Source organism: Phoxinus phoxinus (assembly GCF_949152265.1).
Source record: "Phoxinus phoxinus genome assembly, chromosome: 24".
In the NCBI taxonomy this organism is placed as follows: domain Eukaryota; kingdom Metazoa; phylum Chordata; class Actinopteri; order Cypriniformes; family Leuciscidae; genus Phoxinus; species Phoxinus phoxinus.
The window spans coordinates 5,286,197-5,308,507 of NC_136899.1; the positions used below are offsets into that span (position 1 = coordinate 5,286,197).

At 36.2% G+C, this 22,311-nt stretch overlaps 1 long non-coding RNA gene across 1 annotated transcript; it reads left to right on the top strand.

Moving 5' to 3' along the window:
* The first annotated feature begins 16,479 nt into the window (after window positions 1–16,479).
* Window positions 16,480–21,436, top strand: LOC306993032. The gene is made up of 3 exons (XR_013796392.1): window positions 16,480–16,591; window positions 19,760–19,826; window positions 21,388–21,436. It is a non-coding gene; the product is annotated as an uncharacterized lncRNA (long non-coding RNA).
* The last annotated feature ends 875 nt before the right edge of the window (window positions 21,437–22,311 follow it).

Consider the following 22,311-nt stretch of genomic DNA (forward strand, 5'->3'; position numbering starts at 1 on the left):
AGCTGTTAGTTGACATTCAATATCCCACGCAGCCTATAGTGACATAATTACATTCAGACTAGAGCATGTTATTAAATTCTTATGAGAGATTACAAAGAAAAACATTTTGCACTGATGAATTGTTCATAGATATGAATTAATAATTGTGTAAATGCAGAATTTCAATTATTCTCTAGAACATTCTTCTTGCATTCACCCTCCATTGTACCAGACTTGTATCTGGCATCACTGTATCTGTGCATCACTGGTTTTTGGTGTTGTTATTGGCCTGGAATTATTCATTTAAGAGGACAAAAACATTGACTTGCAAGTGTAACTGTTGAGATTGTTCATCCGGTCGCTCAGTCACAGGAGCTGAGCAATATCAAGAACCGGCGCGCTGAATTCATCATGTTTCAATTGGTAGTCAGGAGGCTCCCTGTCATAGAGATTTGTTAAAAGCAGTTCCTGCAAGAATGAACGGATGCTTCAGAAAATCAGAGCGTGAGCCCAGAATACACGGCCCATAAGCCAGCTGCTATCAGTACAATATCTGTTATCATTCACCACCTCAGTTTTTTATTATTTTAAAGAGGGTACTGTTTGTTCTGAGCGGGAGAAATCAGGCAGTGCTGTTCCTTCACATTTTTTAGGACGTGATAGATCTTTTCCCTCGTTCTTTGAAGAAACTTTTGCTCGTAGCTTGATTTAAAGACAGCAAAGCAAGTTCCACACAAGCCAGTTTATCAGTCCTGGTGCCCTGATTGATGTAAAAGATGTAACGCAGTGATTCTGGTGGGTTGCAAGTCTCTTTAGGGTTGCAAACAGCTGATTTGTTGGAGTTTGAGTCATTGCACAAAAGTGTTGCTTGCATTTTTAACACCCTTTTTTATTAGAGAACTGAATATTTAGATAAAAACAGCTATTTAAAACAGTTCGTTTCCATTATGTCAGCCACATCACATTTTACTCCCAAACAAAATGATTTTAAAATGTTTCGCAAACCAGTTTGAACGAATCATTCATAAGAACCAGTTTTAAAACGGTGATTCTCTGTTGTTTGGTTAGCCTAGAAGGCTGTTAAAGTTATCATACTGGTGTTCATGTCATTCCACCTGATGAAACACAATAAGAGCCTTTAGATATGTCAAATACAACCATCAATTAGAAAGCAGAAAGCTTTGTTTGAATTTTATAAACTAAAATCAGTCAGTTGAAAAGCCAATTTAATGACTCAAAAGTGTCTTTTTTTATGCATTGTATAGGTTTGCCAGACATTTTTATGGAGTTTTTGGTTATTGGTATCTCTGCTCAGTGTCTGTATTGAAACTTTAATTATATTGAAATTGCAACTTTACAAGTTTCTGTTTGTGTTGCTGCTTTCATGCGTTCCTGAGCAGTTTGTTACTCCATTTACGTCAATTACTGTCACCCATGTGTCATATTTTTATTAAAGAAATGGTCACAAGCCAAATGAGAAAGTTATACTTAATGAAAATGCAACAGTTTCTGTAGATTATAGTGTGAAATGGGGAAAAGAGTAGTTTTAACAAGTAAAGTGAATTGTCTGTTAAGCTGATAACCTGTCAGTCATGGGGAACATGAGAATAGAATTAATTCTGCTTAGAAAAGGACTCTGAATAGGAAGCAGTTTAATGCAGGAGTTTTATGAGGCCATAGAATAAAATGTCTGATTTAAGCTTTTGTCTCCTTTCATTTCAGTAATTCATCCATAAAATATAATGGCAACCTTAGAAGTTTTATGCTCGCTTTATTGGCAGCCACTTAAAGATGTCAGTTTTTTAAAACCGGCAGGTCTAAGAAAAGCTCTAGCCAATTAGACGTATCTCACTGATTCTTCAGATAAGGGTTGAAACTCTGTCACAATTTGATGTGCTAAAAATAGCAGCATTTCCACTTTGAAATGATTCAGTGAACATACTGTTCTTAACATAAATGAACCATTTCATTAGATTTTCTCTTTATTTATTTTATAACATAACACAATCCTATAGGTTTACATACATTCATGGACAAAAACAATTAAATTTTCTCGTCATATATATTCGGTCTCTCTAAACCCCCTCTCTCTGAGAGTCTACTCTACTCTGATTGGTCAGATGGCGGCTCAGTATGTTGTGATTGGTTTACTCTGCTCTGATTGGTCAGATTGCCCAGCCTGTTGTGATTGGTTGACTCTGCTCTGATTGGTCAGATGGCCCAGTCTGTTGTGATTGGTTTACTCTGCTCTGATTGGTCAGATTGCCCAGTCTGTTTTGATTGGTTTACTCTGCTCTGATTGGTCAGATTGCCCAGTCTGTTGTGATTGGTTTACTCTGCTCTGACCATTTCTGATTTTCAGCCCCCTATCTTCCTCAGCACTTGATACACAGTGATACGAACAGTAATAATGGCGTCGTTTTTACCGTATCAATTCGAGCCTGAATCCTCATCCTTTGGAAGTGCAGCAAAGTGGATTTGCTTCGCAACGCAGAAAACAGCGTCAACATGAACCAAACTCTTCTAGGCCACAGCTTCAACAACAGTGTTTGAATATGGTTCAAAGAGGGCAGGTTTTTGTTCGCCGGCAGCCAATGAAGACCATATAGGCTGACATTATGCAAATTTGTTACAAACCCTGCATTGGTTCATACAGGAAGTAAGACTGGAATTACTGACAAATAATTACCGCCAGTTCAGAATCAGTTCCTGTGGGAGACGGTAACTCCATTTATCATGCAAAGTGATCTTTTGTACAGAGCTTTTACATTCACAAACAGCAATATTACACACTACATGAAAGGTAATATCCGAAATAGAATCATCACACACACACACGCACGCACGCACGCACACACACACACGCACACACACACATTCTCCTGCAGGGAAGAATGCCACTCTTTGAATCAGCTTTGGGAATGAACTAAAGACACTGACTGGACGCTGGTCTTCATCCTAGCGCGCGCACAAACACACACCTGCGCCCAAATCTTTCCAGATGGAGGGATTTCTGGTAGGATGAAAATAATTAGAGAGTGGGGGGAAATAAGCTGATCTTGTTGGCTCTGGGATTTGGCTTTTGACAACAGGGTGTAATTGTTCAAGGTGCGGAGCTTTGGCTCCTGATGTGTGGTGGACAGGTGTGGGAGAGATAAGGCAAGCGTCTCGTGGCGTGATGAGGGCGCCGGCAAGAAATAAATCCAGCTCATTGCTCACCGGAGGATGAATTTAGGGGCGGAGGACAGGTCTTAAAGTCAGTGGCAGCAGGGTGAAGCCAGCACCATATCCAAGCTGCAAAAAGACAGAAATTGGGGACCAAAAGAGGGTCAGGCTGATATTTGATGGTTTCTTGAATTCATCTACTGTAAATGTATCACACAGTGAATATAAGACAAATCTGCTTATCTGGTGCAGCTGGAGTGAAAGTAAAGAAATAAGATTTTCAGGCACACAAGCAGAAGGCAGATTGACTTTACATTTCTTTTCGATGTAAATTTATAGTGAATAGATATTTTTGTCCAAACCAGAGCATAATTGAGAATGAGTTATGAAATCAATACCTGGTGCTGTTTGTTTGCGTTTTGAATCCCATATGCTTTTTACTGTTAGATCAAACATATTTCTCAAAAATTGACCCTGAGAGCTGTCTAAACAAACAGTTTTATATCAGGCAGTGCTGCTGATCTGAAGAGTTTTGAGCTCCCTGCATGCATTGCAGCATGAATAAATGATGTGGTTTCTGTAATAGGAATATTTTTTTTTCTTTTTTCAGTTTGCAGACTTATTTATGCTGATATTGTTTTTGTCGTCAGACGAGTCACTGGTTATTTGTTGTGGTGATATTTTAACTTGATGTTTGTTGAATTGAGGTTCGGCTGTTGAGGTCCATGCACAAATAAAACTAATGCATAAAATATTTTTGCTTGCGGAGTTCACATCATAATAACTCTTTAAGGCATTTTTGTTTTTGTAAAATAATAATCTTACTGTTCCTTTTTGTTTGAAAACAATTTGAGTATTTGAGGAACAAGAATACTTTAGTTGTCCTGATGTGAATTTATTAGAGATGTTTTGTATTTAGAAAACAATCAAATTCAAATGGGTTAAAGTAGTTTTACTGAGGACCACAATAAAGACAAAAAACTTGATGCATCGTGTGTTTCATGTGTAATGACAACGATTCTTAGTTATTTTTGTGGTTTATGTCTCTAATGTTGTATTTATACCCTGAACTTTTGGTTCTATGAATTTGAACGTGTTATTGAGAGAATTTCATGTTTATTTGCCGTTGTAGTTTTAGTGTTCTTTTCCGGAAAGTCGTATGATATCTGTATTCATTATGTTGTGAAACATGATTTTGATGATGCTCCCGGTCTCAATGCAGAGACATGAGGAAGTCTGTCCATCTGTTTTGTAGTCAACAGGCACAAACGGTTGAAATGAGGCAATTTTCTACAAATGGAAGTGCTATTAAAGTTGAATTCTCATCTTTAATAGAAAAGTAAAAAAGATGAGGAACACACAGCGGGTTGCACTCAAGTGTGAAATAATTCCCATTTTCAATGAAAAAAAGCTTGCCTTCAAAATAAAGTATATATATATATATATATATCAAATATATATTTTATAACTTCATAAACTATAAGAGAGTTCTTAAACATATTTGATTAATGAAGTGGGAGCATATAACAATAGCAAATGAAGAATTAGTTAACTTTAGTGTGGTAGCACTAGCCACGCTTTCCTCTGCATTTGCCTTTTTTTTCTCCCACATACATTATTTTTTATTTTCGTATCTCTTGTGAAACGGGGGAAGTTTTAGCGTTCTCAAATGTAAAGCAATGTGCTTATGTGTATACATTACATACATACACATATAGCATAAAAGCACATTTTTCTAATTATAATTTCTGCCCCCTGAGGTTCACTTATAATTTTAAGTTTAGAAAAACAATTAATCTTGTGCTTCCTGCTGTCTGGGATCAACACAATGTTTGGTCTGTTAAATATCAACATTGATTAACATTGATATTTATCAATGTTAAATATCAACTGCTTGATAGTATGTTCTTCTGCTAGTGTTTAGGATTACATTTCAGATAGTCAGAGGCTGGGCTGACAGTCTCCTTTCTGTTTTTCTTCACGACACATTCATAATCATTACTTTTGCCATTACTTGAGCTTATTATTATGGTTTAGTGTTTCTCTGTAATGTAGAGCAATGTTACATATCGTTTATAATATTTTCTTCTCAGCAATGAAACTTAAACCATTTTACGAAGCCAACATCCTCCCCCCAGTATATATTTAAGTCATTAAATTAATATCATAGACATGTGACTAGTCGACTAATGGCTTAAAGGGTAACTGTCGCCAAAATTGAACCTAGGCTCTTTTTGTTAATCTACCCGAGACAAACATTCGTGTAAAAGCACAATTAGAATGGAAACGCCACTTTTAAGATTAACCGTGTGTTCTTTTTCGAGTCAAAGGGTAACGGAGATCGACTACTTTTGACTGACAAAATTCCAGCCACCGGAAACACTAACTGATAAAGTGAGTCGTACAAAACCTTTCTTTTTAGTAAACTTTGTGTACACAAACAATGTAGTCAATGCTCGAGTTCATGTGGTGATACTTCGAGCACAGTTATATGTTGTGTCGAGCCGCCTTAGTGTTTTAAAAATATCGATTTTGATGCTATCATTGTTGTAGTGCCATGCACTCCCATTCAAAAAGCATTTTGAGCTAAAACGAAAATACGGTCAATCTTAAAAGTGGCGTTTCCATTCTAATTGTGCTTTTACACGAATGTTTGACTCGGGTAGATTTACAAAAAGAGCCTAGGTTTAATTTTGGCGACAGTTACCCTTTAAATGAACTACTACTAGTCGACTAGAATAATCTTTGTACCAGTCATGCTGAGTTTCAGACTCTTTTCAGACTTCCTCCCACCTCCATTGAAAATAACAAATGGAATCATTTTGGTTGCAGCCGTCTTGGAAATGACATCTAATGGCGCTTCTCATTGAAGACAAAGTTTATTGATCAATACAGGTCGGATTTCTGACCTCAAGCCCGTGTCTTTGGTCATTTTTAAGTATGAGGTGGGAGAAGTTCTGAGCTGTATCATCCATCCTACTACTTTCTCATTTACTTCCTAGTGGGCTAAGCTGGCCATTAAGCGTCATTGATGTGTAAACGCAGTTGTAATGTGTTGTTTTTCACCTGTTCGCCGTCGAAATGAGTTGTTTTTGCATTTTAGTTTCAATAATGGTCTTTTTGGAGTGAGGAGGAAGTTTTAGAATTCAAAGGTTTCTGCCAATGGCAAGATCTTTATGAGAAATAAAATTCATCCTCAAAAGGATAACGCCTTTCACTTAGTACATTTAATTTAGGGCATTTTATGACATAAAAAAAAAAAGTAATATTCTTTGCTCTCCCAAGACTATTGTTTTAAATAAAGGCTTTGGGAGTGTGTCATGTGCTTTGCTATCCTGTTATAGGCTGAATAGGAGCTTTTTCTTGTATTCAACCTGTGATGCATTCTCATTATAAAATACAATGTGGCTTTGGTGTGCAAAACAGCTTTCAAAACCCTCACAGAAATGTCATTTAGTCACACCACACTGACAATATAGAACATTTCTGTCATAAAATCTTCTAATTATCTGCTTTTGTCAGCAGGGGTGCAGAAACTATTAGAAAATGTGTGTGGGGGGCAAAATCATGTTTTTCCGACCGCCTTCAAAGTAATGAACGTCCTGAAAAAATATCATTTTACTTGAAAAATAAATGCAGTCTTGCGTTTGTTCCGATGGAATGCGAGTTAATCACAAATGTAGCCGTGATCCAAAGTCCCTCAAGCCATGTGATCTTTATTCTAAGCCTGTTTTGATGTTCTGTCCATAATCAGCGGATGGCCTGCAGGAAATCTGAGTGTTGGTGTGGGTAGTTCATCAGCCTGCTTGATGTCTGTTGTTTGTCTCCGGTTGTTTGTCTGGGAGTGAAGCTATTAGACAATGACTGCACATTTTATGAGCTCATTTCTGCCCATACTAAACACACATTCGGTTCCCAGGATGCTCTGCTGAGGAAGGTGGGGGAGTCTGCTGTCAGCGAGCACAGAACCAAGATTGTAGATTGCAGTGAATGATAATTCGCAGTATGTCAGTTTTGGATTTTTTTATTTTACAGTGGACTTTAGCAGTGACAAAAAAAAAAAAAAAAAAAGTGGTTGTGTGCTAGGCTTATAAACTGGATGATTTGTGAAGATTATCGGGATTGGCTTATAAAACTGTGCACACTTTGCCAATAGATTTCCATTGCGTCTATTCTACGGACATTTTAGATGGATAGTTCACATTTTCTGCTTTAAATTATTTTTTTTGTAAATTTAAGGAAATATTCTGTAAAAAGGAGCTCATTTTTATATGTAAAAAACTGATGTTTGTGAGTGTGTGTATGTATATATGTGACCTTGGATCACAAAACCAGTCACATGGTCAAACTCTGAAAAGTTGAATAAATAAGCTTTCCATTGATGCATGGTTTGTTAGGATAGGACAATATTTGGCCGAGATACAACTATTGAAAATCTGGAATCTGAGGGTGCAAAAAAATTTAAACATTGACAAAATCTCCTTTAAAGTTGTGCATTTGTGTTCGCAATTGTGCTGCAGTCACTCACAAAAAGAAATTATTTATATATTTACGGTAGAAAATTTACAAAATATCTTCATGGAACATGATCGTTACTTAATATCCTAATGATTTTTGGCTTAAAAGAAAAATCTATAATTTTGACCCATACAATGTATTGTTGGCTATTGCCACAAATATACCCGTGCGACATGTGACTGGTTTTGTGATCCAGGGTCACATATAGTATATACACTTCCGTTCAAAGTCTGGGGTCGGTAAGATTTTTTGTTTGTTTCTTAAAATAAGTCTCATGCTCACCAAAGCTGCATTTAATATACAGTAAAACTAATATTTTTTTCTTGCGGGTGTAGGTTTGACATAGACATATAGCATAACATAGCATAGCCTATACCATAACATATAACATACAGTAACACATAACATACTGTATAACATAACGTATTGCATAGCATAACATAGCATATACCATAACATATAACATACAGTAACATATAGCATAACATATAGCGTAGTATAACATATAGTGTATTATAACATAACATAAATAACATATAGCATTACATATAACATAGCGTAACGTGTCATAACATAGTTAGTTAAAAAGGCACACTTTATCATTCTCTGAACTGTGCGTGTAGGCTATGTTTCAAACGCTTACCTTACTCCATTCATGCACTAAATGCACGTCCTTGAAAAAGCACAGTTTTCTAACGTATTTACTTTGACTTCTTGGGTAATGTCAATGGTATGACCCATTTTAGATGCTTAAATCTAGCGTCCCTACTAAATTCAATGCCCTTGCAACATACATAGATGAATCATTCACAATAAGACCTGGAATGTGTGTTTAGAATGTAAACTGGCTCAATTTTGGTTTAATGTTGATTGTATGCTATGAGTAAATGAGTCTCTAAATACAGGTTGTGTGTACCAGACGACTACGACTTCCATCTGAATGTCATCCTCAGATCAGTCACAACAATGTTCATCATCAACCCCACCTGGGACCAATGGGTCTTATCACCATGGAGATAGATGGATGTGTGGGTGGTGTGATCAGTTTAGTCCTGAACAGCTGAAGACACAAACAGGTGGTTTTTAACATCCTGCATTTCTGGAGGTCCCTGTGCCTGACACTGCACTTCCAGCCTCTTCCAGCTCTAAATGATGCCTGAAATCTCACACAAATACAATCATACATAATTAGATCTTCAAGGACCGCTAAAAATATGGATTTTGTGGTTTGGACTCCTGCCTACTTCTGAAAACCACACCAAAAAAAAAATTTAGCTGCTTGTTTACAATCACAAACATGCTTTCCAGGATCATGTTGTACAAGGAGATGTGCTTGTTGTCCACCCAAAGAAGGTTTTATTCAGTTTAAAACCATTTAAATAATCAAGTATATAGGCAAAGTTTATTCTTGTACGCTTTTGGTCTTTGTCCCCATTCACGTGTATGAAAGAGAGCAGGACAGACATTCTGCTAAACGTCTCCTCTGTTTTTAAAGAGAGTCATACAGATTTGAAACGTCATGAAGTGAATGATGAGAGATGATATCCATTTTTTGGGGAGAACTGTCCCTTTAAATTAGATATAGTCCAGTAGAATGAATGTTTATTCAGTGAATTGTATAGTTAAATTTAGTGTGTGGATAAATCTCTTCTTTTATTGTTTGATATCCAGTCTTTCTCAGACTGCATGACAAAGACCCGGTCCTAATCAAATTTGGGATCTTCTCCAAATGACCGAAGTGACCCATGAGTCTAATTTTGGAAATCCTGACATTATCAGGCAGACTGAAACCATCAGCGCTCATGGGTAATATGTAGTTGGTGAAATGAGTGTCACCTATAACGCCTCGCCAGGTCTTTGTTCAAGTGAATTTCCATTTCACCTCTTGTAGATGGTAATAAGTCCCAGTACGAATGGAGATATGCATTTTCTGCTCATCGTCCAAGCTGAGGGCGGCTGCTCCGTCGGGAAATAACCCAACGTCGCTCCCAGTGGTAGTAGAGTTTTCAATTTCCCCAGCTTATAGAGATGTATTGGCCAATGAGTGCTCCTTCGTTCCCCTGTTGAGCCTCTGCCAGACTCTAATGTGGACTCTCCTTCAAACTGTCACACTTATACCTGCGTGATAGCAGTGAAACTAATGATTGTATTAGCATAAGTGCTGGTGTAGGAGGTCAGCAGTTACCATGTAAAGACGTCGCATGCATGCGGCTCAATGAAGAGAGCGCTATGCTAATGTAGACAAATATGTGCCCGCCGTTTGTCAGGATCCCGTTTATCACAATATGTGCCATTATGTATCACTGAGAGAAGCATTCCATATGCTTTCTCCGTTTGGTGCCCAGCTTGCAAAAAAAAGTTAATTTTAGACTTTGCTACACACGATAAATCTTTGTTATTGTAGCCGAAATGTGAGGCATCAGACTCAAATTGGATTTGTGGGGAAATGGAGGGTTTGATGAAACCATGATAATTCCCGCATTGATCGTCTCACTGTCAGTTATAATCCAATTAAAACAGATCGTCTGGATCTAACCTGGTCTCGCTGCTGCAGCGAGTGTGTCCGCAATCCTCCTCCTCGGTCGTCCTTTCTCTGTAATTAAGGATTAAAGGAAAACTCTAATGAAGGGAAAAGGCTCAGAAGTAGCCTGGTGGACATGCAACCGCTCCGTATGTGCAGAGCTCATTTCGAGTTCAGAACGGGCAAAAATATATCACCGAATATTCTTCCTCAAGTGAAATTGGTCCTTGTTTTGTTGAAGAGTTGGAGAGATGCGTATCCCATGTGGGAAGTTGACGGACACATTTCTTAATGTGTACTTCAGATGCACATTGTACTCTAAAGCAGCCTTTCTCAAAGTGGGTGCCGCGGCACACTGGGGTGCCCCCCTGACTGTGTCAGGGGTGCCGCCAAAAAATTACGAAGGCAAAAAAAAAAAAAAAAAAATTACATTTCATATATAAATAGCCTATATTTTAATTTACATAAATACATTCATTTCTTTTTAAACATATGAACGGATTAATAAAATTGTAAATTCATTTTAGATACATATATATATATAAAATTAACCATAAAAATCCGTCTCACATCAGTAACTGTCATGACGTCCCCACCGGGGTCGCTCTAGCCCCCTAGGGAGCCCGCGCCCTAGAGATACGCGAATGGGCAATTATTTCATCCGCAAAGTTTTGCATCACAAAACTCATCTGTCCGCCATCCGTCCGCACCAGCGTTTTTGACCAATTTTCAAAACCGCACCCGCCCGCCATCCGCTGAATGGGGCGATAGAAAGCGCTGCTGATGACAGCCGCGAGACTAGAAAGCTCTTACCTCTGAATATCAGCAGTGAACTCTGTCTCCGATCGGCACACAGGGACACAAATAAACAAATAGTCTAAATTAAACGCACTTCGGCAAACCTGACCTTATCTGATAGGCTACTGTACAATATTTTCATTGTAGCAAACGCATTTATAGAAAACGCATTTTGGCGTTTCAACATGCTGCTATTTTGCCTAATGAATGCCTATTTCACTTTATTTTTTAGCAAATAGATAGAAAGCTCGAATAAAATAACATTATAGGCAAATTCTACGCACTGTTATGTCAGGGTGACAACTAACGTTATAGGACAGCGCCGCCGAAAATAGAAATGCATACATCCCGAGTCTCCCGCATATTGATAGCGGCTCACTGATGCCCGCGTTAAAATCTCCCGGAATCTAGAGCGAGCGCGCCCGCGAGACAGAGACTGTGCTCCACACGGCAGAGAGAGCAAGAGACCGTGCGCGTGTGCCTCATGAAGCGCATGCAATATCATTCCCCTATTTTCTTTTTTTTGGATGTAGGCTAGGTATAGTCAGATATACCTATAATAATAATAATAATATTAATAATTAATTAATAATTAATACTATTAATGTCCCTAATAATAGGGATAATACCCCCGGCTTGTGCATGCGCGCATGTAGATCTTTCTCCCTCTCTCGTTGCGGATTATTGTTTGTGTCTGTGGGTGTGGGTGTATGTGGGTGTGTGTGCATGCGCATATGGCACTGATGAAAACAAGTTCTATATGGAAAAACATGCTTATCTCTGGTGCATTTTTTAACATGGATCTTTTTCTTATCGTATTGTATCTGATTTTATTTATTTTTGTCATGTCTGCCCCTTTTTATTTTATTTTAACTGCATTCTGCACTTCATTTTAGTTCTCCTGGTCTGGATTTGTTGTTGGGTTCTTGTATTGGACGGTCCACCTCTTACGGTTTTATGGCATTTGTGTCTCTGATTAATTATTTTGTGAATTACTTTGCAAACCTGTGTTTTTAAAGGTGCTATAAAGTTGCTATAAAGTTGTTATTATTATTGTTATTTACAGTTCGTATTATGCTCTGTTCATTACTGTCCTGTCTAAATAAACAGGACTTTTGCATTTATATTTGGGTTATGCAGTGTTTTAAATTATATTTTACACTGGGGTGCCTTGAGATTTTATGCACTTTTGAAAGGTGCCCTGACTGAAAAAAGTTTGAGAAAGGCTGCTCTAAAGACACCGCTGGGATAGTGTTGCGTGATATACAAGTACTAGAAATGTATTGTGAGACCCTGCTGTTAAAAACGGTACGATTCCTAAATTTAGAACCGATACTTTAAGAATGACAGCGTTTTTAATGAGAGACGTATTTCCTGTGTTGCGGTGTGTGCACTGTTCTGGTTCCTTCCACCAAATATCTAATGAACTCTTCACTATCTTCACTATATCACTATTATCTAGTGAACACTATACCACGGTGCACACTCACACTAGGTAGTGCACACTAGGTCACTATATATAGTGATGTATATAGTGAACACTCTTCACTATATCTAGTGAACACTCTTCACTATATCTAGTGTACACTCTTCACTATATCTAGTGTACACTCTTCACTATATCTAGTGTACACTCTTCACTATATCTAGTGAACACTATATCTAGTGAACATTATATTACTATATCTAGTGAACACTATATCTAGTGAACAGTAGTGAACACAATAACACTTTATCTAGTGAACACTATAACACTATCTAGTGAATTCTTCACTATCTTCACTATATAACTATCTAGTGAACACTAGGTAGTGCACACTAGATCAAGTACACTAGGTAGTGCACACTAGATCAAGTACACTAATAAAGACAGAAATTGATGGATGATTGTTAAAAAGACAGCAGAGGTAGTGCACACTAGGTAGTGCACACTAGGTAGTGCACACTAGGTAGTGCACACTAGGTAGTGCACACTAGGTAGTGCACACTAGGTAGTGCACACTAGGTAGTGCACACTAGGCAGTGCACACTAGGCAGTGCACACTAGGCAGTGCACACTAGGCAGTGCACACTAGGCAGTGCACACTAGGCAGTGCACACTAGGCAGTGCACACTAGGCAGTGCACACTAGGCAGTGCACACTAGGTAGTGCACACTAGGTAGCTTATATCTAGTGAACACTATATCTAGAACTCTTCACTATAACACTATTGATTTATTCACTATCTTCACTATATCACTATATCTAGTGAACACTTCACTATAACACTCTAGTGAACCCTTCACTATATCACTATATCTAGTGAACACTATAACACTATATCTAGTGAACTCTTCACTATATCACTCTAGGTAACACTATAACACTATATCTAGTGAACACTATAACACTATCTAGTGAACCCTTCACTATCTTCACTATATCACTATATCTAGGTAACACTATAACACTATATCTAGTGAACACTATAACACTATCTAGTGAACCCTTCACTATCTTCACTATATCACTATATCTAGGTAACACTATAACACTATATCTAGTGAACACTATAACACTATATCTAGTGAACCCTACACTATCTTCACTATATCACTATATCTAGTGAACACTATATCTTAGTAGTTAAGGACATCTGTGAAATAACCCCTAAATGACAGGTTATTGAATGTGATTGATAACATAATTAAGTATTCTACATGATGCTCATGCCCTCAAAGAGACGTCAAATGAGTGTGATTTATTTTGTCAAGCCATCCCTTTCTTCCAAACCATTGAGGTTTGAGACAGTTGAGGGCAGTAATAACTTTAATTTGGCTTGATCCTTTTATCAATGTTGCAAACATCTCTATCTCATCTTGTTTAAATAATAAAAAACAAAGAATTCCCAAATTTCCCATGTTCTGTCATCTATTATTCAATTAACTTTTCCTTTTGTTTTAGGTTGTTGCCATGGTATCGGTTCAGTAGGGTTCAGTCAGGTATTGTATCGAAGACATTATTTTTTAAATGTGACAGCTATGATTCAAACGCAGGATTTTCTACTTTCTACACATGCACTTTAAAAGTTGGCAACTTCAAAAGGTTTTCTGAATGCTCCCCATTGGTCAGCCAAACAGACAGTCCTGCCCCAAACTCGTGCCATTGGTTGCACAACTCAAAATGTGTTTATTTATTTAAAAAATGTTTGCATTTTGAGTTCTGCATTTACATTTTTTCCCTTAGTTTTGCTCAGAATGTGCGCACGTTGGAAATGCAAAATATTGAAAAATTATACTTAAACCCATCTGCATATTTAAGTGTGCATGCCACTATATTAAATTAAAACTATATAGCTATGTATTATTTTGTGAACAGCATACTGCAAGTTATTTAAATAATGAATATGGGTAAATGAACATGCATACTGCTAATGGAATATGTATTTGAACACTTTCCAGAAATTAATTGCTTACTATGATGAGGGTTTTTATATTACACCATAAAGAATCATCATTGCAAATGAGCCAATAATGCAACTGTGTGTGTGTGTGTGTGTGTGTGCATGTGCGCACGCAAGTGCACATCAGATGATGGGTATCAGGGCAGATTAAATGTCTTCATGCTTCGTTTACTTTCATTACCCTGACAGTAAAGTTCAACAAACCAGGGAACTTGAATGAGGCGCTGATCGCTGAAACCGTAGCCCATTGCTGGCTGATCACAACTTTCATTTATGTCAGCCCACTCAATGCAGAGTTATGCCATTAGAAACACATTTAAATTTATTTAAAATGTATTAGAAAAATTCGTTGTGCCCTAATTACTCCATTTATCACAGTCAGACTTTCGGATATTTGGTTTAAAAAAAAACTTTTTGTGAAAGTTAATTAGGTTCAGAGCACTACCATTTTTTTTTTTTCCAGAAGAAAATGTTTTTTTCCAATGACCACGATGCTAGGTTATTTTTGGTGGTTTTTGTGTGGTTGCTAAGGCGTTGCTATGTGGTCAATAGGTGGTATGTGTTCCAAATTTGATCCATCTACCAGTCAAGAACTTAGAAAATAATAATAATAATAGATAATAATCAACAAGCAAAAGTGATGAGCAACTTTTGATTTGCTAAAGGTGTATTTGGGGGGAAAAATAAATCTTGAATACACACAAGTAATCAAGAATTCAGAATAATGAATCGCTGCTAACCAAATTCCTCCAGCAGTCCAGCAGGATTTAAGCAGTTTTCCCATGTTTGTCGCTTTACACAATTCAAGTTAATTGTCATCGGTGCTCCCGCGCCCTGCGATGGACTAGAGGGAGACTAGCGCTACGCGGTTTTCGTGTGTGGAGCCGCGGTCTAATTGCATTTGGACAAGAACAAAGCAACTTCCTTAACACACCCTCAAGCAGATGGAAGCAGGATAGAGCGTACAGTAATTAACAAATCTGATGGAGGACAGTTAGCGAATAGCGTTCATTATGCTGCAATTTTCAGTTCCTTTTAAATAAAAGCGCCCAATTCTCCCAAGCATTTGGATTTAATTGCAATTAATTAAATTCTCAGAGAATCCCGCGCGTCATAGCTGGAAAATTGTCAGTTCACAGTAATTCAGTGTTATGTGTGTAATTCCACAGTTTTTTTTTTCTCTCTCTAAAAGTCAAAAGTCAAATCGCACTAAATGCCCCACGAAAGTGCAAGTCTTAGGCTCGTGTAGAATCTGTGCACTTTTTTCAGATCACAGTATCAAATTTATAACTCAAAAATGTCTAGTGACTGGTCACATCTACATTTTTCAATTGGTCCAAGTGAAATTCTGCACATTTAATTTGATCAATAAACAGAATTTCACTTGGGCCAATTGAAAAATTTAGATGTGAACAGTCACTAGAAAAATTTGAGTTGGGGAGGTTAGAATTTTTTTACAGTGATTTGACTGATTATTGGGGAAATCTGCTGAAATTTGATGCATGATGAACTTGGTGTGAGAAATTATGCGCAGTTTTTCAGAGTGCACTTATGGTGCATGATCATATGGAAAACTTTATGATGTTTTTATAAAGCTTTTTTCTTTTCTTTTTAGGTTGACAGCCACTGTGACTTTATGCTTCATAAATGAATGAAAGAGCAGCGTGGACATTCTTCAGAATGTCTCTTTTTGTGTTTCACAGAAAGATACTTAAAGCCTGTATGTATAATGCATTATAAAGGTATTCATAATGTATGGTATAATGCACAATATCTTTTCACAAGTAATTATAATAAGTTAAAATGCATTATATTCACAGATCCCTTGTTACATCTGAAATTGGTTGTTTGTTGTGGTTTAATGCATTATACGTTCTAAAAGTGTATTATAACTGTGGTTACAATTATTAATGAGAAAATGCATTATAAGGTGCGTTACAAGGCATAATTAATGCATTAAAAATACGTTTATAATGCAATATCCATAAAGGCTTTAAGTAAAGTGTTACCAGAAAGGCATACAGGTTTGGAACAATGTCAGGTTGAGTAAATAATGAGAGAAATTGAATGTAAAGTTTGAATCTGACTTCTGAAACTTTTTGAATCCTCAGCTGTGGGATTATGGGTCGACGCTTCAAAATCTCAGCGGATGCAGATGGTCATCAAGGTATTGTTCACCTATTACTTTTATTACGAATGTTTAGTATTTGTTCATTCTACTCTTATGAAATGCTGCTTTTTGCTTACTGTGTAGGGAATTGTTTTGCTTCATATTGGAGTTGCATTTAAATCCTCAACCTCTTTTTGCTTTGAGCTCAGTGTTAAAACACTGGCAGAACTACATATGACTAACCAGGCTTTTTCATCTGCTGCTTCTGATTCACATTTAGCTAAATTATGGAAAGTAAGATCCATATTCATTAGGAGGAATAATGAAAGTGGGATAATGTGGCTCATTCGGACTGAACGCTTGGGGCATTTATCATGTACTGTTTGTACTCCTCTCAGCATGGCTTCTGCCTACAATAATGGACTTCTAACCTGCCCAATGGGAAATATTTGTATTCCACTATCAGTCTATGAAAATATGAAGTAAAAGTAAATCAAACTATTTTCAAAGTAAAATAAAAGCACTGTAGGGAGTCTCGAGTCCTGCGCTCTCGTTCAAATCTCCAGTTTAACCACATTCGCTCCATTGCATCCTCTGCGGGGACACTGAATGTGACGTCGGCCCAATAGCTTTTTGAAAACATGCCGGACCACCAGCATGCTGAATTCATTTACAACTTCTTTAAAACCCGCGGCTCTTCAGTATCTTCAGAATAACACAATGAGTTGGGTTGAGTTGTTTTTCCTGAAGTCATCTGATTCTCAGCAGGGAAAGGAAGCGCACAGGCTGTGGAAGGACGTGCCATATTTCCTTTCATATAAAAGCCATTGACTCATGCATGAAGACAAGACATTAACAGTCGTTCAATATTATTCATGTTTACTTCGACATAAAGTCTGGATATGGGTAGCTGATACATGTAATATAATGCTCAAGTTTGTTTATATATATATAGAATATCTTGGAAATGCATTATTATTGTAGACTTGGCAGGATAAAAAACAACTTTGGCGTGACCTTCAGCTACCCATCATCCATTGCTCCTTTCTTCTTTAGTCCTGATTCATTTGAAATCTTTATCAACTGCAAAGCTTGCAGCCTTCACACGCTCTATAAAGCCATCAACTCTCAAATCTCAGCTCAATCTGGCTTTAACATCTACGTTCATTCACTGTGAAGAAGATGTCTCCGTGTCCCGGCTCGGCTAAACTGTGACATGGAGATCAGAATTAACAGGCAATTTCGAACATGGAGCATGCGAGATATGCGGTGCACTCATGCAGATAATAGCTAATTATAACTGTTTAGACTAGAATTTAAATGACCTTTGATCTTTGCTTAAAGTCACCATGAAATCAAAATGGATAAAATGCATGTTTCCTCAGAAAAGTAAAAATAACTTCTCTTCCCTCTTGCAGCGACGTGTCTTTTCTTTGAGGATGATGTGTTTACTGGCGTGAGGGCGGGGCAACCTGTCACTCACATGAGATCCACCAATAGCGAACCACAACCTTCCAATCAATTCCTGATTAACAAAATCAAGTCCCCTTTTTTTTTCTTGTTAGAAAAGCAATTTCACTCAGATTTACGTGACAATAGGGAAGAGAAGAAGATCGCAACTATCTACTTTTGAGCCATGAAGAAGTGATTAGAAGAGTGATGCAAAAAATTAATGTTCAGAATGCAAAAGAAAATGTTGCCAATAATGATCATTTACATAGAAATCTTTAAGAGCCAGTCTGTTTATTTCCATTACATTCATAAGTGTGGGAATTATTAATGCAAGTTGCTGCTTCACTCATTTTTTTCCCCAAGATTTACGCATTCAAGTAATAGTAAAATTCCATCAAATTGAATTGAATAATCCTTACATAATAATAAAAAAACCTAAAGTTTAATGTTAATGTTAAGTTGTATAATTCTTCATCGAACAAGGGAATGGACCATTTAGTTTGTGGTTTCGTATTCATAAAAAAATAAGAAAAAAAGAAAATGTTTAAATTTAAGTTAAATAATATGTAAGGATTATTTAATTCAATTTGATGGAATTTTACTATTAATTGAAATGCTTAATCATGAAAAAATGAAAAAAATTTTTTTTTTTTTTTGCTTCTTTTTTCACCTAGAAAAAATACGTACAAGTAGTCTTCGTAACAAGAAAATAACCCTTCATAATAAAATCATCGGTCTCCTCAAAAGCTCAAAATGCATCATTCATGTCCGTATCACAAATGATGCAGAAAGAGTGTTGAATAAACTAAAGGTTTTGTTCAATCTGTAATAAGCATGTGCAATAGGGACGACTGCCTTAGCAAACACCACAGAACAATTAACTGTGTGAAATATTCTGTTTTCTGCATTAACATCAGAGGAGAAACTGAAATGACAGAGATTGTATGCCATCTGAACCTGGTCCAAATGAAGAAAAGTAAAGCTAAGGATCTTCAGAGACTTTAGCGGAGAGTCGCTTTGATGCCGTCAGTTCTGAGAGCTGGAGTCTCAGCCGACCGGAGGAAAGTAGTGAAAATAGTTGAGCAGAGATCCTTTTCAATTTGCCGTAACTTTGTTTTGCTAGTTGAAAATCTGACACAGCTGGAGTTTGATCCACGGAATGATTTGATTTCCACCCATCGAAACGCTGAGATCAGATTGGCTTTCAACATTTGACTTGTCTTCTCCTTAAAAACATCAAGTCTGGAAATCAAGAACTTCTTTATTCATGAGCAGAAGATTGGATATGTGCAGGAAGGGAAGGAACCAATTTGTTTCAAGTGCTCTTACAACCCGTGGAGGTTATTAGATGTATCTGCTTCAGAGTTATATTTAGAGCTTCTGGATGCGTCCTCATCCTTTCAAAAGGCGGCATTGTTTCCTGCCGTCGCGTGGTGAGATTATAATGTGATTTTGACAGCAGAGAAATAGTTTGACAGCTGGCTGAAAGGATGTGTCTTGTGTTCTCGACGCCTGTCAGATGGAAGGTAAACAAGCCACTATTAAAGAGGTCATGTTTATGCATGCGTGTTTCACGATATCCGCGTAGCCTGCCCGTGATGCCAATGCATCTAGACGTCAATATTCCTTTCTTTACCTTGAGGTTTGATGGATTTTATGTTTGATTTAAACCGTAGCATGTGAAAGTATACTTGATACAAAATGTAACTTTGAATTACAGTCATTTTGACTCCATTTTTCTTTGCATACTCACAGACGTCTTTCTTTAAACAGGATCTCCTGGTCTGACCCAGTCTCTAGAACAGGACAAAGCAGGCGTATGTAAAGTTGCCTTAGACGGGTAAGATGAGCCTGTCGAGCCTGTTGTTTGACATTAATGATGTTTAAATTGCAAGTGTTTGAGCATCACAGTTGTGGATAGCAGCACATCCATCTATCTTTTCTGTTTCCCTGTTAGGCATCATTTAATATGCAAACTAGTGAAGACTTAAAAAAAAAAAGAAGAATTTTTTTAATGTATATATATATATATATAATATATATATATATATATATATAAAATAACATAAAATAACGTAAAATAAAATATATAAAAAAACAAATAAAATAATTTTTTTCTTAACGTTTTTGAAAGAAACCTATAATTTGTAAAAATATAAAGTAAAAACTGAAATGTGAAACAGTATTACAATATAAAATAACTTCTGTTTTAATAGGCTATTTAAAAAAAGTTTAATTAAATGTATTAATATATATTTTTTAACTTTTAAATAAAATAAATTTACATTTAAAATAAAATAAATAAATTAAAAATAATGAAAATCATAATAATAATTATATATATATATATATATATATATATATATATATATATATATATATATATATATATATATATATATCGGTATATAAAATAAAATAACATATATATATATATATATATATCGGTATATAAAATAACATATATATATATATATATATATATATATATATATATATATATATATATATATATATATATATATATATTAAATAAAATATATAAAAAACAAATAAAATAAGTTTTTTCTTTACATGTTTTTGAAAGAAACCTATAATTTGTAAAAATATACAGTAAAAACAGTATTACAATATAAAATAACTTTTCTGTTTTAATAGGCTATTTAAAAAAAGTTTAATTACATTTATTTTAGGAGTTTTTAGTCACATGATCCTTCAGAAATCATTGTAATATGCTGATTTGAAACTGTGATACAATTTTCAGGATTTTTTTTTGATGAATAGAAACATTCAAAAGAACATAATTTGTTTGAATATTTTGTAACATTATAAATATCTTTGTCACTTTTGATCAATTTAATGCATCCTTGCTGAATAAAAATATTTTGTTTAGATGATAGATAGACCATAGGCCTACTGTATGATTAATTAAATAGCCAAACATACGGGTTAAGATGTGATAAAAGAACAATTTTTTTTTTAATGATGTATTTCTCCCTTTAAGCAGCAACACTATAGTCTCTTTGAGTCTAACTTTGAGTTTGGAGTTTATCCTCTAAACTAAAACTTTAGGTATTTCTTCAGCATTTAAGCAAGTCTAGAAATCAGATAAAAGTGTAATATCCAGCAAAAAAGTACAGAACTGTTATAGAGATTAAATTCAAATTAAATGTGCGCTGGCAACGAAGTCAAAATTAAGAAATGTAGTGCACTGTTTCGAATGGAGGATTGTCTGATTAGGAATAATTATTTGAACATCAAATGCCACCTTCAAAGAGACGTTATTTTTAAAATGAGGCAAAAAAGAGGATAAACTTTCGTATTTATCTGCCCTTTGAAGCTAACGATAAAGGTTTTTGCATTTAATCCCTCATTTTTATTTTCTGGCTGTCTGCTCGTAGGTGCGGAATGAAAGAGAATGGATGATTCTCTGCTGCTACTCTTCAAATGGTGGGTCTTTCTTTTCCTGACAAAAAGTGAAACCAATTAAAATCAACTCATTCTGCTGTTGCCCACAACAGAGTCCATGATGTACTCCAAACTCAGCCAGTCAGGAATTAAATTATGTGCATGTTTGTTTCGTTGGCACAATTAAAAAATGAGCTTTTCGCAGTGTGACTGCAAGATACAAAACATCATGAAGTTATTTGCGCTGTGATGTGGAGTTTTTCTTTTAAGTAACAAAAAAAAGAAGTCAAATTCCTGTCGCCTACAAGAGATGCAACAGAATTCTTGATGTCTTCTGAGCTATGCAAACATCCTCCTGTGAATGCCAGCTAATGATGGAGAACGGCAGTAAAGTGAGTGGATAAAACACTCTTGAATATGTGCAGTTACAGTTGATCTGATATGTTGTTCTTATTGGCATTTCAGAGTTTCAGTAGCAACAGATTTGTATTATTCGGCACTCAAAAACACAACGTGATTCATGGTTAAAACACAACTGCCAAGAGCAAAGAATATCTAGATGAGTTTGAACTTCTTCAGGTCACCTTTTTTAGCTAAGCTCCGCCCCTTTCGGTTACTATTGCTCTCACAGACAGAACGCCGCATAGGAATAAACTGGAGATTTGCAGGAACAGTTTGATAAGTTTTATTACAGTTTTTCTCAGTCGCTTTGGTGCATTTCTCACATCACTATTTACATTTGCACAACAGTTAGTTCAACCTCCACAACATTTAGTCATTTGTGCACATCATAGTATCAGTTTCTCATTCCTTCGAACAAATTGCAAATGCTTTTGGACATGCATCAATTGCTTTCATACAACTCTCTGCTGTTTTCTAACATTAGCATTAGCTTATGTCATGTCAGTCAAAATTAA